The sequence below is a fragment of the Barbatula barbatula genome (assembly GCF_947034865.1).
Source record: "Barbatula barbatula genome assembly, chromosome: 3".
Classification (NCBI taxonomy): domain Eukaryota; kingdom Metazoa; phylum Chordata; class Actinopteri; order Cypriniformes; family Nemacheilidae; genus Barbatula; species Barbatula barbatula.
This window is the reverse complement of record NC_136764.1, coordinates 7,992,406-8,014,455: the sequence shown is the minus strand read 5'-3', so window position 1 is coordinate 8,014,455 and position 22,050 is coordinate 7,992,406. Positions and strand designations below refer to the sequence as shown.

The window sequence follows — 22,050 nt, the reverse complement described above, 5'->3', positions numbered from 1 at the left end:
AAGGGAATTCTGTCCATCAGCTATGTCAAGATAGTGACTTAGCTGTAGTGCTGGAGTGGTCCCAACATCCTTCTTCTGCCTCTTATGGTATGCAGCAAACAGCCCTTCTCCTTCTCGAAGGTCCTCTTGCTCTTCTTCATTAACCGGAGGCACAGGTTGCTCAGTCTCTGCAGCATCTTGCAGGATCAATTCTGGCAAAACATGTAACAACAGCAGAAACAAAAGAGCCCTTATTACCATTGGTGTTGGTGATAGTGTTAAACTGAAAAAATAATTATTGTTGCAGTCAATTAGATCAGATTATCAGGAAAAAAGTTACATTAAAGTAAATAATATTTACCTTTAACTCGTTGTGCCACCTCTGCCTTGATGTCACGATTGACCAACACATGGGGCTCCACCCACAGCAGAGAAAAGGATGGATCCAAGGCAGCTGCTTTGAGGTAGACTGGATCTGAATAAGGGGCAGTGATCTCATCTTGTGTCCTGGCCATTTTCACGTTGATGAAGATCCCAAGAAATCTTTTGTTCAGGGATGCCTGGAGACTTCTGACCACGCTGCTCAGGAAACGGACTTGAGGCTTCAGCTTCTCAAGGTGGTGATTGAGGGACAAGACGGATGGAACAACGGCACTGATTGTGACAACCTTCTCCCCCTGTGTCAAATCAGTTGCTTCTCCAAACGGCTTCAAGATGTCCACCAACTCCTTCAACAGATTCCACTCTCGTGGTGTGAATGACAACTCCTTATGCCCAGCCTTTTCTAGAATAGCACAGAGCTTTAGATGATCACACTGCAGAACTGCCTTCACTTGCCTCAGTGTTGAGTTCCATCTTGTGTTGACTGCAGCAGGGATGCCTTTCTGTTCCCCAAATTCACTATCAAACACATCTTTGAACGTAGTGCTTGTGTGCAGCAGTGAGCTAAGTTTTGATAACTTGGAAAGAGAAGGACATGCCACTTTTGTTTCTTTCAAACCGTCTCCCACCACCAGCTGAAGAGTGTGCGCAAAACACTGCAAGCGCTGTGTCTTTGCCATAGCAGCATCTACCGTTTGCTGATCTGCCAGGGTTAAGTCACACCAGAGCTCAGGGTCATCAAGATGATCTCCGTCATCTTCATCATCTTGTTCACTAGGGAAGCACACAGAGAATGCCTTTCGCATGTTAGCAGCATTGTCAGTAATAATGTAGTCCAATTTATCTTTGATGTTGTATTCATCACATATTGCCTCAAATTGGTCACAGATTCTTTCAGCTGTGTGTGAGCCTTTGAAGCGGTTGCAGGCCAAGAGATTAGTCTTTAGCTGTATCCTATCTGCCTCTTTCTCTATCCAGTGCACAGTGACACCAAGGAATCCCCTCATCTTTCGGTCAGACCAAATGTCCACAGTGACTGAAACATGGTCAGTGTTGCTTAATTGAGTTTTTAATATTGAACGTCTCTCTTCAGCCAGGTTTTCTGTTTTTGATGTCAACGTTCTGCGACACACTGGGCTGTACTTACTGTCAATTACTGTCAGAAAGTGCCGAAAACTCTTGTTTTCCACAATAGACAGGGGAAAGTTGCAATCAATAATCAAGTCGGACAGTATTGCATTGGTGATAGCTTTCTGCTGTGGATGACTCATGCTGTAATGCCCTACACGACTGTCCATGAATTGTGAAATGGAAGGCTGTTGTGGTTCATTTATGGTGCTTTTGTTCATTTGGTATTCTTCAAATCTGTAAGAGGTAAGCATATTAAATAGGTGTCAGAAAATCCCTTATAGCCACACATGAATTGTATTTGAAACTACTCTTAATTACTCATATTACAGTCTAACAGAATCAACCGTAAAAATTTGACTGACAGCAAGCTAACACATTCTTAATATAAAGTGTATTTTATCTGACGTTCATTCCCCTGATAGCACACATATATCTGGCTAACATCTATTTGAAGTCTGCATTTACATCTGTAAGACATCTACAAAACATAGTTTGCTCATCTGCAATACGTCTCAGAGATGTCTGCTGTCCGACATCATATAGACCTCCAGAAGATGTCTGTAAGATGTTTATGATTAAGAATGGATGAACAACAGCTCTTCTAAGATGTTTAGCAGATGTTTTTACGCAGCAGATGTTTCCAGATCTTTTGCAGATGTATTACAGACGTTCAGACGTCTCCGAGACATATTGCAGATGAGCAAACTATATTGCAGATGTAAATGCAGACGTCAAATAGACGTAAGCGATTAGATCTGATTATGTTTGGCTGCTGCCAGCCGTCTACTGTGTGTGATACACTGACTAAGTACCTCATACAACCCCGCTTCAAAAATACCAAACTATCATTTTAGTAAGGGAGTGAACCCCCAGTGGACGCAGATTAACGTGTTTGCAATGTAACGTTAACAGCGAGTTGTCTCATTGATTTAACTATGCAGCTAGCAAAGTTAATGAGCCGATAAGCTAGCGTCATTCAAAACTTACCGTTCTTTGTGTAACTTCAAATGTCGAACGAAGTTGGAAGTTGTTGCGACTCCGTCTGTAATTTTCGACCCGCATGTTTTGCATATTGCAATTCGTTTTTTGTTGACAATTTCGTAGTTTTTATACCCGAACGAAACTACCTTTGGTATCATTTTTGCCAACTGGCGCATTGTTTGACAGTTCTTCTTCATTGGTTTTCCTGCAATTTGATTGGATGCTGTCTGATCAAAACAACGTGGATCTAAATTGATTGGATGTTGTGCCGACAGCACAAACACACACACACAGATGCAGATTAACACAAGTCTTTTCAAGTCAAAAGGCTCAAGTCCAAGTGAAGTCACGAGTTACTCATTTTAAAGTCCAAGTCGAGTTGCAAGTCTCTTTACATTTTGTCAAGTCGAGTCAAAAGTCATCAAATTCATGACTCGAGTCTGACTCGAGTCCAAGTCATGTGACTCGAGTCCACACCTCTGTTGTATAGTAATTGGTGAAATTGTTTCGGTTTACAGTTTGACCACACACACACAAAACCACACGCACATATACAGAGACACAAAGCTAAATTTCAACAACAACAACAAAGACCAAATGTGTATATTTGTGAGTTCTGCACGAGAGGAATAAAGGACAAAATTCAAGTTAATGTTGTCATTTTGTGGGTAACACTCCTTGTGTTTATTTTTGTAACACAAGGACAGAGTACGCCTGGAGCTAAATTATTTGTGCATTTAAAAATCAATTTAAGAAAAGAGAACTTAATAAAACTAACAAGATTTAAAAGCTTATATTTCTGAACAATCAAACAGTGATGCCACATGATTGGTTTCTGATCCATAATTTTCAGTGCCTGTTTGTATAATGATATGATGGGTTTGACCGATGTCTGGGATGCTTGGCCCCATACAGTAACACAATAAGATAAATGGGAAAGTATCATAGCATGAAAAAACAGCAAAGCTGCCTTGCCAGGCATATGATGCCTAATCAATTTAAAACAATTCAGGTTTGTCCGGACAGTCTTACAGAGTTTGTTAATGTGTTTATTAAATTTGAGTTGGGAATCCAGAATAATACCTAAAAATTTAAATTCCTCAACTTCCTATATGGCTTCTTGATCTAATTTAATAGGACATCTAGCTTTTCCTCTAATTGAGAAGCACATAGATACCGTCTTTTTCCACTGGGATACACCCTCCATTTCCTTGGTCAGGGTCTCTGCTACTCCAGTTGGTGTCCTAGCTGATGCATAAATTACTGTATCGTCAGCATACATTTGGCAGTTGGCTGACTGACAGCATGTAGGTAAGTCATTTATATATAAACTAAAGAGCAGAGGCCCCAAAATGGAGCCTTGCGGAATACCCGTTGTGGATTGTAATGATGTCGAGAGTTCGGTGTTTATTTTAACCCGTTGCTCTCTATGCTCCAGATATAGCTGATAGCATGCTGTTTACATGAGTTTGATCTCCAAACATCTTAACATTGTTACATGTTAACAGATAAACGCAAAGACTCAACAGGTATCAGTGCCTTCTAATGTCGTTTTTCTCATGTTTTTCTCATTGTCCTCCATTACGCAAATGGTTACACAAAGATACTAGAGTATAAGGGGGAAGTTTATCTCTGACAAAGACGGAAATTGTGGTTCTTTTTTTAAACAGATGTTTCCCCTTGAGCCTCACAGAGCATGTGATGAAACGCTGTAACTGTTTCCAGCCAACAAAGTCCTACTTTAGTAAGCCTCTATTAAACTAATGTCAAATATCAGATGCATTCATATGGCAGTTTGAGCCTGTGCACATTTTAGAAGGTGTAAAAGCCTTCAGAAGGTGTAGCATGCAGAGTTTGTTTCTTTTGAGCTTTTGTTGCAAAGCTGTAAAAGGGGAAGTATGTTGTTCATGGATTAAATGTGACTTCTCTTTCCAGCACTGTTTGCTTCGAAAGCAACTAACATCCATTCGTTGCACATAATGCACGATGCTGACATATTACCACATTTGGACCTGAAACCATATGCACACGCAGGCGCGCGCATGTACAAGCACACATGCTTAGCTGCAATGATACTGGCAAGCCTTCTCTCTTACTCTGAAGTTTAATCATCACACCAGGCGCACCATTTTTTTTTTGTTAAATTATTAAATATTTTCAAATTTTACAATGGCAGGTCACTTATGTTTATTCTTAACACTCCTTTCGATCTCCAACACAGGTAATAAACTATAAAACTGTACTGTTGATTAATTAATGTTAAAAATATTCACTTGTGATGTCTCAAACCGTGTGATGTGGGTTGTAAAATTGTTCATACCATTGTTAACCCTGTTTTCAATATATTTTGCAAGAATTGTGATAATAATCAGATTTTTAGAAGGTTTTGGGGATTTTTAGGCTGTCTGACCTTTGTGCTTGTGTCCTTATTCTGTCATTCTTCTTTTGTGGTAATGTATAGGCTATTCAGCCTATTCAGCCTGAAATGTTAATATATACATCTCCAGTTTCCCTTCCGTAACCTTTCTTAGAAACCCATGAGAGACGAATGTTTGTTTTTAATCTCTCTTGAAAATCAATGGTTGAGTATAAATTACAGATTTATATCTAAAAAAATGACTAACTCATGATTTTGATAATTGGACTGCTTTTCATAAATCTGAGACATCGGAAATATGACTTTTGTTGTAAACGGCCTGTCCAAGCCGGATTGCAGCATGACAACGGCTTGTTCATAATGGGTTTGACATGTCTTGTCACGTCGTACTGCACCACCTAAAGTGTGGCCAAAATTTTATTCTATTGTCTTCTTGTTTCTTCTGTTTTTTTCAAATAAACTCTTCATACGATGACAGAATTTTTAAGCTTTAAGTTTGTTTCGTAGAAGGAGAGATGTGTTTACAGTAGTTTACACAGAGATTTAGTTTGTAGCAATGTTCTTCATGTTTGTAATATGTACTGCTAAATGTGTAATTGGATAGGCTACTGACCCTGAATTTAACACTAAACCACATTAGGCACATGTAGTTGCCAGTATTCTGTTGGGTAATAACTACACTGTAAGTGCAGATACTCGAAAAAATTAAGTGGAGCCTTTTTACATGTTTGTCTCTCTTCTGTTTGTTGCCATCTCTTTCTGTTCCGTTCTCTCTAACCGTTAACCATACATACCATTGGTCACAGCCGCTGTCAATCTCAGTTATCCTTGATAGATCTAGATAGATTATAGCTACTACCTTGTTATTGATCCAAAATCAGTGCCGCCGCTAGCCATTTTGGTGCCCTAAGCATAATTCCATTATGATGCCCCCGCTATATAAATAAAATTGAATTGAATTTGATCCCCAGGCAATACACATTTAAATTAAATATTATTTTAATAGCATATTTAATATTTTTAAAGGAACTAGGCTACATTTAAAGCACTGACATGGCTAATGTGTAAGTTCATGTGCTTCTGATTTCCTTTCCTTTCTCAGTTCCTGTGCTGCTTTTGCAGGTTTGACTAACAATTCTCTGCAGTAAAATGGTGTTCTTAAAGTCCCTGTGAATAGGCAGTTGCGATCGTTTTTACTTACGTATTCTGACACATTTGCGAGTGAGGTCCTGTCTCAAATGGCACACTCAGGTCTTGTAGACCTCCTTCGTTTCCACACTTGGTGACCTATAGGGCACTAGGCACGAGTACACAAGGGTACAAGGGAGTGCATTTTGGGACATAGCGGTGCTTTCCAATCACTCTTGCGATACTTTGATAATATCCGCTGATCAGTCTGCGCAGCGCCGCGTGAAATCGACCACACTTGTCCCATTGTTGTTATTTTGGAGAATTGGGACAGGAGCTGCCTGTTTTTTTTTAACTCATATGTTGATATACCAACCAGAGCATTATACAATATAAAGTTATGTTTGTAATGCATTTGTTTACGTGGCTGTTCAGTCAACAGAAAGTTGACCATCCCATCGCTCACCCCCTACCACCAAGCTAAACAAATGAACGAACCGGATATAAAGAAAACGGAAGGGAACACACCAAAAAACATGTTATTACCAATAACTATTAAGAAATGGAAAATTAATTAATGCCATTACATCCGGCCCCATGATTATAACAAATCCATAAAGGTAATAATCAGACAATTATAACGATGAGAACAAACATCACATATTCAAATACCCAAGTCATTATTAATGTATGAAAATGTAAGAAGCATTTTAATATCCATATAAAAAGTCCATATTGCATTGCATAAAGTCCTTTGGAATCAATCATTTGGACAATTCTTCAGCTTCAAGTAATAAACATACTTTTGTGACTGGTCTGTCCAAGCAATTAGTCCTTGTTTTAACTGTCATTTGACGAACTAGTCCTCTTTTATCAGAAAGATACTGTAGCATCGACTTTTCACATTATCCATGAGTTGCGAGGCGCAGCTTCATTAACAATCAGAACTATATCTCCAACTTCAAAATGTATTTAGTTTAACAACCATTTTTGCAGTTGTTGTAAATGAAGTAAGTATTCGTTTGTCCACCTCTTCCAGAATAAGTCAGACATGTACTGGACTTCTACAGACTACATCTATGGTGTACATACAAGTCTTCCTTTTGAAATAGGCCAGGAGGTAACAATTTTTATGTCTTGCAATTTCCTCTCCGCTCCAACAAAGTTGGTTCCATTGTCTGAATACTGATACTTGACCTCATCGGGCTATAAATCGTCACAAGAGATGAATAAACGAATCAGTGTCTAATGATGCAAGAACTTCAATAAGTAGACCTCTTATAGACATGCAGAAAAAATAACTATTTGTCGTTTTACTTTGCATCAACCCGGTTGATTTCAAATGTATCAAAACAGTCTACTCCAACTCGAGTAAATTATGGTTCATCTGGTAAAATTCTACTTGAAGGTCAGTATGGGATTTGTTGACTTCCTGCTGATCCTTGTAATTGTCTACGGGTTATACACCTTGATAAGATCCTTCGTATGGCTGAACTGGCACCTGGAATTGTGCGCTGTTTTCTCATGAATAAGCCTTAAAAGTAAGTCAGTAAGATGCATATCCTTTGCCAAAATTATTGGATGTTTTGAAAACTCCAGCAACTCATAGCCTCAATGCCCAGATGCTTCAAACTGTTTTGAAAAAAAAGGAGATCCTACACCATGGTAAACATGCACCCGTCCCAACTTTTTTGAGACATTCAATTTTAAATTAGCTAATTTAGTGGATAAAAGTGTAAAATTTCTCAGTTTAAACATTTGCTATGTTATCTATGTTCTATTGTGAAATAATTATTGGCTCGATTTGAAATTCCTTTAATTTTCATTTTATTAAAATTTTAAAAACCTCCCAACTTTTCCAGAATTCAGGTTGTATAACACTAGCTTCAAGTATCGGATTTAGACTATACAGAGGATTACTTGGCTTGACCTCTCCATCTCTCTGTAAAGCCTCCAATTTCTCTGGAAACCTCATCACTTTCCTTCAGCTCTTGTACTGAAAGAAATCCTTCAACTATACTGGATTGTAATCTCTGCATGTTCTTAACGAGATCTCCCAATTGACTCCGTTTTGATTCCAGTTGTTTCCTTCTCTGATTTATACTTAGCAGAATTGTCTTTAGCCTAAGTATTTAGGCTACAGTTTTTAGAAGACGTGTCCATGATGAATAATAGTTAATAAGATGTGTTACAGCATCTAAACCTTGAATTTCAACTTGCAGCATGTTGACCAAGAATTCCTTTTTGATTTCTGAATCAGAAAGCATGATTTGACATGATCTGATGAGAAAAGGAGGATCAGCTATCCACATCTGCTCTTTGAGTAAAGAACGCACTCTTAATCCTCTTGAGGCGAAGTCTGCAGGATTAACTGAGGAATTAACATACGTCCATTGAGTTACAATACAACACACAAAACCAATTTATTACGTGGACCCTTGGCAGCCCATATTGCGTCCTTCCGTTTCAACCACAGCCAGTGGCTGCTTCTCTCAGCGACAGTGGCAAGTTCTTTGACTAACGTCCGTTGGGCCTGTCCTCTAATCATTCCTTTCTTAAGCAGCCTTGTAGTGGAATTGAAAAACATGGATTCTACATCAGCCATTAAAGCAATGGGTTCCATTCTGAATTCTGTAAGAACACTTACAGTATAAGGAGACTTGTCAAGTCTGGACCCTGGAGCAGCTGTTGAATTAATGAAGACCCCTGGTACGTGGAACTACAAAAACAATCCTGATCTTTTTCGGATGGTAAACCCCATGATGAGGTATATTCCACACACGTCTGTCCAGTCTCTCAAGATCTTCCTCAGGTACCTTTCCAGCATAATCTTTAGCAATAACATCCTTCATAAAGGCAGTATAATCTTCCTTAAAGGTGCAGTCCTTCATGAACCACATACGCAAGTTCAAAGCCGTTGTTCAGCAATTATTTTGTTATTTGGCAAGACCATCTCTTTATTCTTAAGTGGTAAAGCAATCCTGTAATGACCATCTGTGAACTTTACAGATTGAGATACCAACTCCAGACATCCCTACCATATGATCTAGAGCACTTTCAGGGAAGTCATTCTTAAACCGTTGCATCCAAATTTACAACAGAGATTCGGTTTACAGTTCTATGAAGTGTCATTACAGGAAATGCCACTCTTTTGCATTACTATGAGTGGTCCATTCACTGTCCATTCAAGTACAGTTTTCACCGCATTAGGTCCATTATTTTGACTGTGGATAAATTGCCACGGCTCTAGAGCTTCTGGTACCATATAGATCCTATCAAGACCTCCACTTCTGCTTTAATTGAAAGCAAATTAATGTGTTTCAAGTAAGGCTATTGATCAAGATCTGTTACTGTGGGAATATTGAATTTAGATACTGGTATACTTTTTTTTGTGTATACACTTCTGAAAGTGATTGTAACGGTCACCTGCTGGAGTGCCCTTGAGAACCACCAGAGGGCACTCCACATCAAACTTATCATTCACTCACAAACTACATTTCCCATACTCACTTACCGGACTCATCATCACTGATTACATTCACCTGTGTCTCATCACCCTGTTAGTCTCACTCTCTATATATACCATGTTCAATTATTCACACTGTCACGGCCCCTCTGCTTTGCAGGGGCGGTTCCTCCTGTAGGCAGAGGAGGGTAATTAGTGATTGGAGCCACCTGGGTTTAGGGGTATTTAAACTGCTTCACTAACCATTCTCTCTCTCTCTCTCTCTGCTCCTCCAGGTATGATCCTGTTTTGTTTGTTCCTTACGTTATGGCACTATCACACCTCATTCCTTTTTTCTTTTGTTTAAAGTTAGTAGTTATTGGTCTACAATAAAGAAAACCTGTTTTGGCCTATACTTTGTTGTGTGTCCCTTCATTGTTGCCACAAGCTATGAGCCAGCTTGTGACAAGTGGGGGCTCGTCCATAAATTAAAGTTAATTGTACTTTAGTCTTACTTTAGTATTTTGGTTTACTTTAACATTTTTGTCATAGTTGATTAATGTTTTTGTCTGATTTATCATATTTGTTTATTTGAAGATTGGCTTATTTGATTATTGTTTTGTAGTTAATTTGGGTTAGTAATTTTGTTAGTCTAGGTTGCCAATTTCTTTTGTTTGAGGGGATGCTTTGTTTGGGCCAATATTATTGGAGAGTGCAGTGAGAGCTGTGTTCATTTTTTAGTTAGCTTTGTAGCTAAATTTGGTTAGCAATTCACTTTGGGCCTTTTCTGGGTTTTTGTTTAGGTGGGAGTCCTCTCCTGTTGAGGCTTATCAACGAGTGTCAATATGAGGCTCGTGGTGTTTTGTTTTAGGTGGCAGTGAACGTGGGTAGAGCTTCCCTTTCCCTTTTTCCCTTACATCGGCTCGGGAGCACCTCCGTGGATGTGGAGGGACCGCCAGTTTCTGGTTGTCTGTTCCACTCCGCTGGTTTTGTGTGCATAAAACCCCACCACATGTGACTGCACGAAGACTAGGGGCCAGTTAGTTGTTTTGGAGGATAGAGGGGTGTGGCTCCTGTCCTTAAACCCAGACTGGCAGCAGGTGAGTTGAGTTTTGGGCATTTGTAATAGTTGTATTGGTTGAGGAAAATGTCTTTTGTTCTGAGTAGTTTTGTTCAGGCTCCTTCGGAGTTAGCCTTAGAGTTGTGTACTAAGGAGCAGTTATTTGAAATTGCTGAACATTATCATATTAAGATTGTTGATAAAAAACTTAAAGAGACTGTTAAAGCTGGATTAAAGCAAGGCCTTAGAGAAGTAGGTGTCTTTGTGGGTCAGTCTGCTAGTAGTGAGGGCGCAAGCGTTCATTCTAGCCCTTCATTAACTTTTGAACAGCAGAGGGAGCTGTTGCAAATGCATTTAGAAATAGCACGATTGCAAAATGCCAATAGACCAGAAGGAGTACTACAGTTTGATGTTTCACAGAATCTTCGTTTGTTACCTAAATTTGAGGAGTCCGATCCAGATACATACTTAACTTTATTTGAGCGTATTGCAGAAGCTAGAGCTTGGTCAGATTTGGATATGACTATGTTGTTGCAATGTGTACTCACAGGTAAAGCACGTGAGGCTTTTTCATCATTGAGTGTAGCCGACAGTAAAGTTTATGCTAAAGTTAAATCAGCAGTGCTGAAGGTCTACGAGCTTGTGCCAGAGGCATATCGTCAACGTTTTCGTTATAGGAAAAAACTGGATTCACAAACCTATTCTGAGTTTGTTCGTGATTTGACTTCTGCATTTAATCGTTGGTGTACAGCTTCTGAAGTTAGCACTTTTGAGGGTCTGTCTAACTTGATTGTGTTAGAACAGTTCAAAAATTCTGTGACTGATCAGATTGCTACATACATCAATGAACGTAAAGTTAAGTCTCCAAGTGATGCAGCAGTTCTTGCAGATGAGTACAGGCTAACACATAAAAGCCATTTTGAGTCAAACCGTGACATGTACCATAGAAATAGTTATACTGCTAGGAATATTAGGGCACCTTTTTTTGGAGCTTCTTTCCAAAGACCAGCGCAGATGTTTGGTTCTGGGGAACCTAAAGCACCAGTTAATGCTCAAACCTGTCGCTACTGTTTAGTTGAAGGTCACTGGAAGATAGATTGTCCTCTACTGAAATCAAAAAAGTTTGGTCAAGTTAAACCTGCTGTGGTGGCAGCTCCTGTTATAACCTCTGGCCACCAGGTTCCGATTTTTCAGCCACTAGTTGAGCTTGGTTCTCAGTCTTCCCACTGTGATTTTTCAGCCTTTATTTCAGATGGTGTAGTGTCCCTGGTAGGTTGCAATCAAAATGTTCCGATTAAGATCTTAAGAGATACTGGAGCTCTAGATTCGTTTATTCTGGAATCGGTTTTGCCGTTCTTTAAGGAGTCTGAGACTGGCAGTTGTGTAATGGTATGCGGCATGGGCTTAGTTCCATTCTCTTCTCCTTTGCATAAAGTTACCCTTAAATGTGGTCTTATAGAGGGTGATGTAGCGGTTGGTGTTAGACCCCAGTTGCCAGTAGAGGGAGTCCACTTGATTTTGGGGAATGACCTTGCAGGTAGTAAGGTGTGGGCAGATGGAAAACTAAACATCTTTAGGAAGCAACATTTAGTGTCCCCTGAAAGGGTATTTACAGATTGCAGCTGTATGTCTCCTGAGGTATTTCCAGTTTGTGCCGTTACCCGCGCTGCCTGTCGTAAGGAGGTTGAGATTAAGCCAGAAAGTCTTGAGTTGCCAGTTAAACTCCAGACAGAACAATTGACTATTTCGAGAGATTCATTGATAGCTGAGCAAACGGCAGATACTACATTGGCTGATCTGTTTGATAAAGTTGTTCCTGATTCAGTGGTGAGGAATACTGCCCAGTGTTATTTTCTTCTTGATGGGCTGTTGGTCAGGAAATGGGTTCCACACTATGATCAGGGTCTAGGAGAACCGTTTTTTCAAATAGTTGTACCTACTACTTTGCGAAATAAAGTGTTACAAACTTCTCATGGTGATGTGGCAGGTCATATGGGTGTTCGTAAAACTTATGATCGCATACTCCGTTATTTTTTCTGGCCACGGTTAAAGCGGGATGTATCACAGTTTATTAAAACTTGTCATACATGTCAGCGCACAAGCAAGCCAAACCAAGTTGTAAAGCCAGCACCTTTGTATCCAATACCAGCCATAGGGCAACCTTTTGAGCATCTTATTATCGATTGTGTTGGGCCTTTACCACGGTCCAAGTCAGGACATAGCTACTTATTAACTGTTATGTGTCAAGCAACTAGATATCCGGCAGCTTTTTCCTTGCGTACCATAACTTCAAAATCAGTAGTCAAAGCGTTAACTCAGTTTATTTCAACATTTGGGATTCCAAAAATCATCCAGTCTGATCAGGGATCTAACTTTACCTCCCATTTATTTTCTCAGGTTCTCAAACAGCTTAAAGTTAAGCACAACAAATCTACTGCGTTCCATGCCCAGAGCCAGGGAGCTTTGGAACGGTTTCATCAAACTTTAAAATCCTTGCTTCGTGCATACTGTACAGAACTGTCTGCAGATTGGGAGGAGGGGTTACCTTGGTTGCTACTAGCTGCTCGTGAAGTAGTGCAGGAAAGCACAGGGTTCAGCCCTAATGACTTAGTGTTTGGTCATAGGGTGCGTGGGCCTTTAGCAGTGCTGCAGGATGGTTGTTTGCCTGAGGAACCACCTCGGAACCTTATTGACTATGTCAATGGCTTCAGGCTGAAATTGTATAGGGCTGGTGAACTGGCGAAAGAGAAACTAGAATATTCTCAAAAGAAAATGAAATTAAGATATGACCGACAGGCTGAATTGCGTGAGTTTAGTCCCTTTTCAGGCAAAATACTGTGGTCCTTTTACTGTGTTGCGCAAAGTGTCAGATTTGAACTATCTTATTGAAACCCCTAAATTGTGCCATGTGAACCTGTTAAAAGGTTATCACTCCTGTGATCTAAGAGAAGTTGAAGGGACACCAGCAGTGAGGTCAGCGTTGACTGCTGTTCCAGTCACTTCATCTTGTGGCTTTAATTTTTTGGAGGGGGGAGAAGAGGAGGTAGTTATGGTTTCAGAGGAGGTCTTACTAGGTAGGCTGAAAAACTCCCAGACTTTGCAAAACCTTGGGGTCTTGGTAGATCATCTAGACTGTGATGAATTGGTAGCTCTTATCAGAAACTACCCCGTTTTGTTTTCTGACACCCCATCGCAAACCCACTTAATTGAGCATGATATAGACATCGGAGATGCTGAGCCTATCAAACAGAGATTTTATCGTTTATCTGAGGAGAAGAGACTGCAATTGGAAACAGAGGTGCAGTATATGTTGGACAATGGTATTGCTGAGCCATGTTCTTCAAATTGGGCTTCACCCTGTCTTCTGGTCAAAAAGTCTGATTCTACTTTCAGACCCTGTACTGATTATAGAAAAATTAACAATATTACTAAAGCAGACCTTTACCCTCTTCCTAGGATGGATGACTGCATTGATCAAATTGGGTCAGCAAAGTATGTTAGCAAATTTGATCTTTTGAAGGGTTATTGGCAAGTACCTCTTACCAAAAGAGCTTGTGAGATTGCTGCCTTTATAACTTAATTTGGTTTATTCTCTTATACAGTTATGCCTTTCGGCTTGCGGAATGCTCCAGCCACCTTCCAGAGGCTGATGAATCGGGTGATCTCAGGTCTGGAAGGGTGTGCCGTGTATTTGGATGACGTTGTTGTTTACTCAGACTCCTGGGAGGAGCATGTCCAGAGAGTGCAAGCCCTGTTTGAAAGACTAGTGGGGGCCAGGTTGACTTTAAATTTGGCAAAGTGTGAATTTGCCAAAGCTACAGTCACATACCTAGGCAAGGTGGTTGGTCAGGGTGTTGTCTGTCCCGTGGAAGCTAAGGTTCAGGCTGTGAAGCAGTTCCCACAGCCCTCCACAAAGAAAGAACTGATGCGATTCCTGGGAATGGCGGGGTACTACCGTGCTTTCTGTAAAAACTTTGCGGTAGTAGTGTCCCCACTGACCAATCTGTTGAAGGCCAAGGCTGAATTTATCTGGTCCACCCAGTGTCAAGAGGCATTTGAGGCAGTGAAGGCTCTCTTGTGTTTGGCACCCGTGTTGGCAGCACCAAATTTTGGGGAACCTTTCAAATTGCAGGTAGATGCCAGTCAAATTGGTGCTGGGGCTGTACTTCTCCAGGAAAATGATGAAAACGTTGAGTGTCCAGTCAGTTTCTTCTCCCGGAAATGTAAGAAGTATCAACAAAACTACTCTGTAATTGAGATGGAGGCTTTAGCGCTCATTTGGGCTTTACAGCACTTTGAAGTCTATGTCGGTTCCGGTTTGACCCCTTTAACTGTGTTCACTGACCACAATCCACTCGTTTTTCTTAAATCCCTGCAAAATCCCAACCAGCGCCTGATGCGTTGGGCTTTGTTCTTGCAACCATTCAACCTTGATATTAGACACATTAGTGGTAAGGATAATATTATTGCTGATGCCCTGTCCCGTGCTCCTTTAATCTAGTATCTCCTCTCTGCTGACCCCTACTGGTTGTCTGCGCCTCTGTCTCTTAAATTGCTCCCCAGGTACTAGGGCTGCCGAGTTTGAGGGGCGAATAGTCAGCCAGGGGACAAGAGGTGACTTTCAGGAGTGGGGACTGGTATCCTTTTCTTTTTGGGGAACTTTGGGATTGTTTTAAATGTTAGGCCAAATTTGGGGTTGAGGGTAGCACCCTCATTTTAAGGAGGGGGGTGTCACAGCCTCTCTGCTTTGCAGGGGCGGTTCCTCCTGTAGGCAGAGGAGGGTAATTAGTGATTGGAGCCACCTGGGTTTAGGGGTATTTAAACTGCTTCACTAACCATTCTCTCTCTCTCTCTGCTCCTCCAGGTATGATCCTGTTTTGTTTGTTCCTTACATTATGGCACTATCACACCTCATTCCTTTTTTCTTTTGTTTAAAGTTAGTAGTTATTGGTCTACAATAAAGAAAACCTGTTTTGGCCTATACTTTGTTGTGTGTCCCCTCATTGTTGCCACAAGCTATGAGCCAGCTTGTGACAACACACTGCGAAGTCTTGTTTTGTTTATACTGCATTTCTGAGCATTTCCCTGGTTCCCTGGCTTCTGGTTTTTGGATTTCGTGCCTTGTTCCCCGTTTACGCTTTTGCCTCTGGTCCCTGCCTGTTTTGTTTGTTTCTTTCTTTGTTTGGACTGCCTGTCTGTGTATGACCCGTGCCTGTTATCTGGATTACGCCGTTGGATTGCCCTCTAATAAAGCTGCTATTGGATCTCACATTCAAGTCTCGGAGCAGTTCGTAACAGTGATACTGATTCATGGTTTTAAGAAAAATACAAAATTTCTTCCCATAAAAATTAAGCTTGTGCATGAGACTTTCAGTACAAAAGGAGGCTGAACTGCTTGGATTAAGGAAGGCATACGTCATTATTTAACACATACTGGAAGAATGGATGAGGCAGATAAATCTTCACCGGCCCCACTTAGAACACTAGAATGGACAGAGACCAAGGCGCTTCCTATACTGCTTGCTTATTTTCCTCTGTCTTGTCATGTAGAGAGACATGGAGATTGCTTGGATGTTTAAAACGTCACACTTTGCAGGAAAGTCACTTCCTGCAGTCTTTGCTCAAATGGCCTGTGCATAAACAGCCAAAACAAATACTATTTTTCTTTAAGAAGTCCACCATTTCTTAATTAGTTTGCAAATGTTGAATATAAGTCCACTAAATGTTCTTCACCACAACAAAGACAAGGCTAAATTACTTTGTTAGCCTTTTACCCTTTTCCATTTGAGAGACAGTACTGGCAAAGCTATTTTCTTTAGTCTTAGGGTGACTTTGACCTTTCCTTAATAGGTTCTTCCAAAATGTTTCCAAAGACAAGATCAGTAAGGAGTTTTACTTGTTTCTCCACAAAATTTACATTGTCCTTGAACACAACGTGATCACTGTGATTTTCCAGCAATTCACATGCCACTGCTCTCCATTTGTCTGTTTCGAAAGGACAATCTGCATGTTGGTTGACAATTTAATTCCATCATATGATGACTACACTCCATGGCATTGCAACAAGCTCTAAGTAAAAGATAATAATCTTCTAAGACCTTTGTATCTTCAGATTTATCCATGTATGCTGCAGATATTTTTGTTCATTTCCAAAATGATTATTTAACAAGGTCTTAGCCTTCAAATGTCCTTCACCGGGAGACATACAGGTATGTTGACAACTTCGGGTGAGTTCTTTAGGTTGACCTTGAGTACATTGCTCAAAGTAATAAAGACAATCACCATGGTTGTTGGGTTTTTTCTCCACTATCTCTTCAATGGCACGTATGAAACCTTGATATCGCAAAGGGTCCCCATCAAAAATGTAATTTCTTATGAGGGAGTAATAAACTATTACCCTGTTGTACCAACGTGGCTGTGATCTCATTTTGTCTTTCCATAAGTTCAATATCTCTCTGTGACCCTGATCCATTATTCATTGTCTTGATACATTTCCATCATTAATGGTAAGAGGGAGCTGTGCAATTGTGCATACAGTCCTCTCCAATGGTGTTCCTACATGTGCTTGTGAAGCAGGGGGTATCTGAGAACTTGCTCTGGGTCCCCTTGGAATTTGAATCAAACCAACATTGGACTGAGAATGCAACCCAGCATTTGTGTTGACTTGTACTGAAGACATTATCAGTGAACCAGATGGAGTCATTTTACCATTTTCATCCCTTATGTCTTTTACACTTGTTGATATGCTTTGGTCAGCTGCAGCCATGTACACACTAATTGTAGCTCTGGATGCAACTATTTTAGTGTGAAGCTCAATTCGCTCCTTTTTCTTTCTTAAGTGTTCTTCTTCCACTGCATGCTTCTGTTCTGACAAACTAGCTCGTGAACCAGAAGAGTGACTCCTTTTGCTTGATCATTTGCTGCCCACATTTGAAATACTCTCGGTTGTTTTAATATCATCAGATGAACTGTGCACATGTCTGAATGTCCTCAATTTGATTTGGAACACTCCAATTTCACATTCAGTAGTTGTATCAGCAGGCAATTGATCATTCAGTAGAGAAAGTCCTTGAGCAGTCATAGTCAATGACTCAGTTTCATCTGTCAAGGTATAAACTGAATTTAGGCCTTCATTACATTTGGCATGTATGGACAGGATTTAAGTTGGTAAGGATTTACTGTACTTAATACTTTGAGGTCAGACAACCATTTCTCCACGTCTTCTTTAAACCCTTCATTAAATAGTAAAACAGAACCAAACCATTCATGTTGTCTCATTTGTTCCTCAGAAGGAAGTAAAGAGAGTACATTCTCATGCTGCATACAAGCGTCATCTCTCAAAAGCTTCAATGTTTCCAAAGAAGAAGAAACCTTAGATGCATTTTCATAATTTCTCATAAATTATTTTAAAGAAACAATCACATTTTTCATTTTATCCACCATGGATTTGCGTTCCTTCTGAAATGATTCTAATTTTAAATCCCAAGCCTCTGGCGTGAGCTTTTGACCCCTTTGCCCTACATAACCGCATGCATTTCACCAAACAATTCAAAGGTACACACCACTTTCCACAAGAATCCATTATATTATTTGTGCACATTGTCCACGGACTGATTGTTACATTAGCAATGCATTTCAAATACACAGTAATTGATCCAGTAATCCAACAAACATCGACAGGGCAACAGCACTTATTTTTACCGGAATCTCCTCAGCAAAACACATCGCTCATAGCATAGCATGGCAGCCATTACATCTTGACAAACATAGCATTCATAGCGTTCATATCACAGCATAACATTCATACCACAACATCGTGTTAATGGCATCAAATAATATTCATAGCATTAGCATGGAGTACATAGTATCCTGACATGGAATTCTTATCATCTATTGGAAAAGTAAAAAAAATAAAAAAGCACTTCAATGTCTGTTGTGGTAAAATTTCAGAGCAAGTGTTAAAACCAATGGAAAGCATATGGGCCCCCTAGTGGATTTTTATAATAGAGCTTCTAAAAGACTCACAGACGCCAAAATTGTGTTCTCACTTGGTGACTTTTGGGACTTTGACTTATACAGTTTTGGGTTGGATCCGTCATATTTTATGTATTTTGTATAGTTTTTTTTTTACTACGATAATCATAACAAAATCTAAAAAAAATTTAGCGATTTCTTATTTTTTGGCAATAATCTGCAAATTTTCTTCCTTCAAACAAGACCAACTGTAGGTCTGTAGAAAATCTCTCACCTGTTATGTCTGCATTTCGTTCTGTAAACGTGTTATCCGGTTCTATATTCTGTGATTCTGTGAAAATTTAGCGCCTTTGGTCTATTGGTGAGATATTGAATTTCAACTACTCATGTTTTTTTAATGAAGTAACATAGTCTACACTTCTCATGACTTTAGATTAATCTGACAATGAACTAAATTCATAAAATGTATGCTTATTTAAAAACAGATTTAAAAAAATAATGCTCTTTTAAATATATTTATTACCGGTATTGTGTGAATATTCATATACTTCTGACAAATTTCTGCAATGTATGGTAACTTGTTTGTTTTCTTTCTCCACACAGTATCCATTGCTAAAATTCAGCCAACAGCAATGCATGTCCAGGAAGGAAGCCCTGTTTTGTTGAATATACAAACAAAATTACAAGAGTTTGATGATTTAGTATGGATCAAACATCCAAATGATGTTGTAGTCTCGTATAGTTCTGAAGAAGATTTTTCAATTAACAAGGACAGAGTGGATTTCAATAAAACAACCTTCTCTATTACATTGAAAAATACATGGTTAAATGACAGTGGAGTATATGAGGCTAAAACAAGTGGAAGTTACATTAAAACTACTGGACTATATATGGTAACTGTTGGTAAGTGTTAAGTGTTTGGTTATAAATTCTGGACCTTTTATAAAAGGATACTATTATTTGTATCTGTTAGACATTTTTTTAAATGTTATTTCATTTTGTTAGAATAATTATAAATTGAATTGAATCTTATTGAATCTTAATTCCTCCATATAGGTCCTGTGAGCCATGCATCAACTATCAAGTCAATTTTCCTCCTATGGATATTTCTTGTTCCTTTGAATGTTTTTTAATTAATGTACGCTGTAAAACAATAATTTTGTTAACTTATTAAAATGTATTTAACCCTTCGGTTGTGTTCATATTTGTGTTACTCAGCCTGTGTCACAGTTCTGCACCATCTTGTTGTAGCCGGGGAGCTAGCTCCTTTCGCTTGTAAGGGCATGGCCGAGTACATGGTTGGGGGGTTTATAAGCAGGCGTTTGAGAGGATGCCAAAATATGAGGTCGGGTCCCTTTGTTTGAGTCGTAAGTGCGGGAAGCCTTTTTTGGTGTGCTCTCATGGACATTTGCGCATGGCTAGGGCCCGAAGCAGGTAGGCTAAGGGAATGTTGCTTTGTGTTTTTACGGTCACGAAGCCTTGTTTGAAAGCACGAATCCTGTTTACTACAGATGTGAACATCGCTTGGTTATTTTGTTATTCGGGGCGGACACCGTTGGAGAGAGCGAGTACGTGTATGGATTGAGATTTTACCAGCGTTTGCGACATATGGCTTTATTCAATTAAGGTGATGTGTTTTTAATATAGATAAGTGTGGCATAGACCGTCGGTAATGCTGGGTGGTTTCATCAAGGAAATTGGTCCAGTGTTGATGGCAGTGTTGCAGGTAATTTAAACTATTTTATATAGGGTTGAAAGGTTTTTAAAGTGTAATCTGATTAAAGGAAATGTTTGTATTGTTATTTGAATTATAAAGTGTATTTCTGTGTTTCTTTGTAGTTGTAACGATGCCGGATTCTCCCTCATCAACCACGCCCCCTGCATCGTCACTCACTCACGGTCTATCCCGCTCGCACTCCCCTGATTATTGATCATGCACACATATATATATATATATATATATACTAGGTATGATAACAAAATTTCCAAACACCCTTAAACTCAAAATCTATCACATTTCTAGACAGAGCTGAAAATTCCCTTTGCGACGACACCTGAATTGTGAAAATCAGTTGAGGATTACGAAAGTTATATTTATAATAGTGGGGAATATATTAAAATAGTAAACATTAACTACAATAGAAGTCATGTGACTTTTTTTTAGAACGACGTCTGCAGTACAATCGCTAATCTACGCAACAAATGTGAATTTCCGTGATTTAGTAAAATACTTTCTACTCTTCGTCAGTACCAAGATAAAAGCTATGTATTTATGTCCACATATCTTTCAGCAGTGTCCAAAGCTAAGATGAAGCCCACCGGTCGGTTGAAAGCCACGAAATCTTCCGAAAGTTGCAGTGATCTGAAATCACCTTCGAAATGAAATGCCGAAGTTTCCAACGATGCAGGGGTTTACCCCCGATGTAGTTACCATCGTATTCAGGAAAAACGTACTCCCACCAGGCGGCCAGAAGTAGATATTAAAAGACGCGCACATTTCAGTACTACGCGGTGTGGAACACATTGTTGAGACAGAATGTTCGCCGCGAGTGGTTGCCATGTCGTCATACCTATATATACCCTGCCTAAGTTCTCTGTCGAGTATTGATGTTGTTAGTCCTGAACTGTTTCTCCGGATATTATTGTTGTTCCGCTCTCGATACCCGATTCCTGTTTGGATTACCTTTTAAGGATTTATGTTTTTGTGGAGTTTTGCTTGTTTTGTGTCTGTGGATTAAATCCCTTTTTCACTGGTGTGTCTGCTCTTCTGCCTGGACCAAAAGCATGACAGTAGTAGGTGTACTTGTTCGCTGTTCCTCCTGTTTATGTTTTGGTTGGGTTTTCCCTTGGCTGGTCTGTCCCTCTACGTGCGTGCCGCATGTTTCCAATCTATCTGTGGGATGATTGTGGTGTATGGGCTGACTAGCGAGGTGGTTTCATTTTTTTCTACTTTGTTTGTTTACGTTCCTTCCCAGTCAAATTTTTTGGGCCATTAGAACATGCGCCATACTACATTGACGTCCAACGCACGTGGACTACTCTCTTGTGCGTGGTTTGGTGTGGTATTGTTTTTGGCAGGTATTATCTTGTTTGTTTTTATTTGAAGTGTATTATGAGTTTGGGATTTTTGCATATGAATTCCTTTGGGTCTTGAGTGGTCCTGTGTTTAGGCCGCAATTGTATCTGGGTTCGGCCGAAGATAAACTATACCTGTTGAGAGGGGGGGAGAACAACATTTGCTTCTATGGGAGAATTCACCTGTTTGTCCTAGTAAACTCTGATGCTTTGAATAAACTCTTATATTTTTGGAAAACCTTGTCCCCTTGTGCGTACTTTAAAAGCTCAAGGGTTTTCTACCCATGCCAGGAATAAAAGTCTCGGAGTAACATTGTCTTGCTTATGCCCTCGTGTCTATTGTCCTGTGCTCGTTCCAGGGGCGCCGCCAGGAATTTTGGGCCCCATGACAAAAGAAATCTAATTGGGCCCCTCTGTGCAGCTGTTGTCACCACATCTCTAGGACCTGTCCCATCAAAAGCTTGCAACTGTCTTGCTTCTTGTAGTTCAATACTAGTACTAGCAAAATATTTACTGCTG

General features: G+C 39.8%; 1 long non-coding RNA gene across 1 annotated transcript; it reads left to right on the top strand.

Annotated features, from left to right (window-relative positions):
* The first annotated feature begins 4,506 nt into the window (after nucleotides 1-4,506).
* LOC306892649 lies at nucleotides 4,507-21,184 on the top strand. Its single transcript, XR_013786484.1, has 3 exons — nucleotides 4,507-4,693; nucleotides 19,060-19,359; nucleotides 19,513-21,184. It is a non-coding gene; the product is annotated as an uncharacterized lncRNA (long non-coding RNA).
* The last annotated feature ends 866 nt before the right edge of the window (nucleotides 21,185-22,050 follow it).